Below are 6,000 nucleotides of genomic sequence, written 5' to 3'. Positions count from 1 at the left end.
TATTTGGTGGGATTTCAAATTGAGATGATGCAACATTTGGATTCATGTAATTGGGTCACAAGTGTGGAATTGTGACTGTGGATGACTCCACACTGGTGTGTATCTATTGTTTGAATCATTGGTCATGAATTTTGTCATTTAGTCTCAACATGTTCACTGTACTTTGGAATACATTTTTGAGAAAGCTAATCATTTTTCCTTTTCTTTTTTTTAACTTTATTCAAAGCAGGTAGTTCAAGTTAAATATTTTCTTTCCCTGGAAAGATAATTTTGAAAAGAATGGCAATTAATCTGATAAACTGGAGCTAATTTATCTCATTCCTATCATTTGAAGGCCTCTTTCTGCAACAAACCAAATCTCTGGAATTATCCTGTTATTTTCCTTTCTGAATCTGGTAATTTCACTCTGACTTCGAATCTCTGAGCTGCTTTACAACACGCATTGCCTTTCTCATTCGGATAAACATCCTTGAACTGATATAGGATTTAGCAAAAGAGAGAGATGAGTGTCAGTCAATATATGTTCATAAAAATATTATTTTCAACTGATAATCTGGCAAAAAAGAAGTGTAAAGCCACAAAACTTCAAGTTAGGTTCTCAGAAGAGACATAGATGATTTCACTACTTAAATTTTCTACGGACAGAATCTGATGTCATGTGGTCACTGAAGAGACTTTTCAGCAGGCCTGGTAAACTCATGACATAGAGCAATGTAAAGGCTGTGAGTTATTTCAAGAACTAGGATGGATTCTTCTGATAGTACTGAGTGATATAGAGCAACACTGGTCAATAGACATTCTTCAGTGGTGAAAATGTGGCTAGTGTGATGGAGGAAATAAAATTTTAATTCAATTATTTTTAATTGATTTAAATCTAAATAGTCACATGTGACAGGTGACTGCCATAGGGGACATTCACAGATTTGGAGTGAAAATGATAACATTCTGACATCAAATAATTAAATACATGTCATATATTTTTTATTCTATTTTGTGAAAAACATTCTTGTTTCAGCCTTTAGTCCACAAGAAACAGTATGTATATAAGATGATGAGGCTCACACTTGCCTTAGAGATAAAAATCCATCCTATCAGGGACCTGCCATCTCACTGACATTTTTAGAAACAGAAGTGAAGAGATTTATTCAAGGTGCTAGTTTCCATTAAGAAAGAAGCAAAAGGATTCTTGAATGTTTTAGAAATTTATTATCTGTTGTTTAATGCTACTCTGAATCATTAGCAATCAAAAAACAAGCACATAATTGAAGCAAAATACTGACCAATTTCAAGGAAAACCCAAGGAGAAAAGGATTTTCTAACCATGATTTTACCTATTCATCAGAGCCTATTGAAATGCTAGTGACCTTACAATAAAGCGTCACATAAAATGATTAAACATTTAAAATATTTTAGAAATTGCTCCTGATATAGCTAGTTTCTCTCAAAAGAGGGTTCTGGCAATAATCTAAAATTTGTTTCTGTTGTGCACAAATGAGTTTGTACTATGATAAAAAATGATGAACAGGGCAGTTTCCTGCATTCTGGTGAGTTTCTTGATTACGGCAAAGTCTTCAACCTCTCCCTGTTGTGCTTTAGCCAGTGTAAACAGAATAGTGTCTTGTGCATTCAAGGGGCCTCACTTGCCCTGTAGGAAACAAGGTATGATGCAAATCCCAGCAAGGATATGGTAAAGGTCAAGAGAATGCAACTTTGTTCTCATAATAATGAAGTGATCAAATAAACCCTTTCTTTACAAAAAATACGTAAATCTTATAGGAGAAAAATAAGTCTTTTTTTCATTTTTAGTTTTTTCGGATGTACGTCACATTTCAAATTCAGGATACATTACATCATGTTCACCACACAAACACTAATTATAGTGCATGCCCTCACATGTGACCCTAATCACCCCTTTTGCCCTCACCCCTCACCCCTTCCCCAATGGTAACCACCAGTCCAATCTCCAATGCTATGTGGGGGTTTTTTTGTCATTTTTATCTTCTACTTATGAGTGAGATCCTATGGTATTTGACTTTCTCCCTCTGACTTATTTCACTCAGCATAATACCCTCAAGGTCCATCCACATTGTCACAAATGGCTGGATTTCACCATTTCTTATGGCTGAGTAGTAGTCCATCGCATATAAATACCACATCTTCTTTATCCATTCATCCCTTGATGGGAACCTAGGTTGCTTCCAAGTCTTGGCTATTGTGTATAATGCCACAATGAACATAGGGCTGCAAGTATCTTTACGCCTTTGTGTTTTCAAGTTCTTTGCAATAAATACCCAGCAGTGGAATAGCTGGATCATATGGTAGATCTATCCTTAATTTTCTGAGGATACTCCAAACTGCTTTCCATAGTGGCTGCACCAGAAAAATAAATAACAACTAAGTGACACAAAAGAAAATATGACAGGAGAGGGAAGACATGCATTCTTATTTTGGTTGACTAAATATAATAGTGATTTCAATTCTTCCCAAATAAATCAATTCAATAACAATCAATATTAAACAATATTTTTGGGAGGGAAACAGAAAAAATTATTCTGAATCTCCTATGGCAGTTGGGAGGCGTAACACCATGAAATGGCCAGGACATTTTAGGGAAAGAACAAAGTATAATAATGCCAACTTGGCTTACAAGATGCCATATTATATTGTTAAAGTAATATATTAGATGAAATCACATACAACTGATAATATTTTACTATTTTGTCCAACGAAAAAAGACCATTTCATGTGTTTAAATATAATACATGTTTAAGCAGTGTGTATATCCTGGAAGAAAGCCTAAAACAGAGTCATGGTAGAAATCTGGACTTGAAGATGCTGCTGGTAAGAGTCTAAAAAGAAGTGTGAAACATGATATTGGAATCTGTAGTTAGAGGAATCCTTGATATTCAGTCACAGAACTCTTAGTAAAATTATGTCTTGCAGTTATATAGAAAACGGAACTCACAAACAGTGAACTTGGACATTTGGCTGAGGAGATTTCCAAGCAAAATGCTGAAGTTGTAACTCAGTTTCTCCTTTCTGTTTGTAGCAAAATGTGAGAGGAAAATGATAAATCAAGGGATAATATGTTAAAGCAAAAATAACCAGAACTTAATATGGGAAACTATAAGCCTATGCACAGAGCAAAAGATGCTAAAATTCAGAAACGTCTGCTGAAAAGATGACATTGGGAAACAGTTGAGTGTTTGGTTGTACTACCTTTTGCAGACACGTTGTCAAGATCAAAACCTCAGTGTATTCAGTCACAAGAGAGTTAGGATATTCGTTACAGATCTTTTCAATCAAACTAGACACCCTCAAGGAAGTTTAGGAGCTGGATCCCAGACATCTCAACAGAAGCCAAAAATAGAGAAGAGGTCATCTCAAAAATTCTGTGAATTTGACTCTTGTCTAATGGAGTTATTTTCCCATACAATTTATGCAAGATCCCCCAGCATTCTGTGATTTTTAGATGAAGAGAACACTGTCAGCTGGGACTGAAATACACAGAGTACAAAATGAAGGAAAGCTGTTGGACATAAAAAGTTTTACTATCATGAAGCTGACTGATAAAGCTACATACCTACTAAAGGGTGCTAACTTTCAAAAAAATAAGAATGTAGCTTAGAATCTGGAACTAAGGGATTAGAGAGCATAAGGAAGAGCACAGATAGTGAAACCAAAAGCCCAGAAGACAGACCTGAGAGCCCAGAGCAGAGAGCTAAACATGGAGGATTGTCCCCAGTCCTTAAAACCTAATTAAGCAATTTTCAATTTTTTAAAAGAAAGTTACATATGCAATAAACATAAGGAAAGTTTTTTCTAATTTATCATTAATCAATTAATTGCAGAAAAACAGTGAGGTAGGTTATTTTCACTCAGATTAAGAAATTTTAAAGATTAATAATAATCACTTAATAAGCGTTATAACAAATGTTTCCTTTTCACTCTGTGTGCCTTTTGTTTCATATTTTCATGTTTTATCACGCTGGCTAGAACTTCCACTATTGTGCTGAATAGGGTAGTAAGAGCAGAATCTTGATTTTCATGGAGTGTGATGATTAATTATGTGAGTTAACCTGGATTGGTCACAGTGCCCACATATTGGGTCATACATCATTCTCAATGTTTCTATTTTTTCTTCTAAATGTTTTATATTCACACTTTATATTTCAGTCAATGATCTATTTTGAATTATTTTTACATATAGTGTGAATTTTAGGTTGATATTTTTTATTTGTCTGTTCATGTCTAATTACTTCATCACCTTTTGTTACAAGAGCTTTACCTTCCTGCACTGATAGATTGACCCCTTTGTTAAAAATGAGCCTATTTCTGTTTCTTTATTCTGCCCCATCGATTTATGTTTCTATCTGTAGTGGATAAAATGGTAGTTCTGCAAGTATATCCATATCAAATTCTCTAAAACCTTAAATATGTTAGTTACACGGAAAGGGTAATTAAGGTTACAGATAGGTTTATGGTTGCTAACCAGTAGATTTTAAAATAAAGAGATTATTCTGAATTATCTGGCTGGGCCAAAAGTAATCACAAGAGTTCTTGGATGGGAAAGATGGGGGCAGAAGTGTCAGAACCAGAGAGATGGTAAAGTGCAAAAAAATTGACCATACATTTCAGGCTTTGAGTTGAAAGGGGAACATGAAGCAAGAAATGTGAGCACTCCTTAAATCTTTGAAAAAGATGAGAAAATGGATTCTCCTCTAGAGTTTCCACAAAGGAATGCAGCAGCCTGATGCCTGGACTTTAGCCTAGTGAAGTGAATCTGGCATTACTGACTACCAGAACTTTAAGTTACTAAATATGTTATCTTAAATCACTATTTTTTGGTAGAAAAATAAAATAAAAATAGATATGGAAAAACAAGATACAAGCAGACTTTAATTTTTAAGATTTTATTTTTTCCTTTTTCTCCCCAAAGTCCCCTGGTGCATAGTTGTGTGTTTTTACTTGTGAGGCCTTCTAGTTGCACTATGTGGGATGTCGCCTCAGCGTGGCTCGAGGAGCAGTGCCATGTCTGCGCCAAGGATCTGAGCTGGCGAAACCCTGGGCCGGAGAAGTGGAACGCGCAAATTTAACCACTCGACCACGGGACTGGCCCCAAAAAACAGACATTTTACTCAAATGTTTGAAAAAGGTTAAACGTTAATGAGATGTTAAAACAGAGTGAAAACACAAATTGCCAACACCAGGCTTCCTAAAACTAAATGCAGCATTACTATATATCTCACAAATATTTAAAAGATAACATGATACAGCATGAACTTTATGTTAAACAATGGCATCATTGACGAGATTGGTATATCTTTTGCGAAAACATGCATAACTTTTATGATAAAAAATTTTGATCAACATCTTTAAAAAAAGCTACACAGAAATTTATAGATCCACATGATCTCATGAGTGAACTTTTATGAAAGAATATTTATGAAGATATAAGATTTTTATTACACAAAGCATTTCAGAAAATAGAGAAAAAGAAGCCCCCTCACTCAATTTATGAACTCAAAAGAATAATTATTATAATTGCAATTATTATATGATTATAAAATAAAATTATATAAATAGTATGCACTTATAATAATATTACACATATTTATAGTATTTTTTAAATTAATAAAATGTAATCATAACTGAAAAAGACATCAGAAAACTAACAACCAAAGAACAATACCTGTCATGAATATAAACAAATAAAATTAAAATTATTTAAACTATAAGCAAAAGTGATAATGCTCTACATAGAAAAATAATACATTACTGATGCTTATTCAAGGAACAAAAATTTGCTTATATCTTTTAAAATTAATTAAATAATTTATTATTTACCTTAATGTATGAGGAAAATTATATGATCAACTCAATAGATGAAAAAACTACTTATCAAAATTTAAAATCTATTCATAATAAAAACCATGATAAATAGAAAAAGCAACTTCCCTAATCTCACAATCTTGCTAATAGTGGATCTTTTGAAGAAAT

Source organism: Equus caballus, chromosome 27, assembly GCF_041296265.1.
Source record: "Equus caballus isolate H_3958 breed thoroughbred chromosome 27, TB-T2T, whole genome shotgun sequence".
Lineage (NCBI taxonomy): Eukaryota > Metazoa > Chordata > Mammalia > Perissodactyla > Equidae > Equus > Equus caballus.
This window is presented reverse-complemented; position numbering follows the sequence as displayed.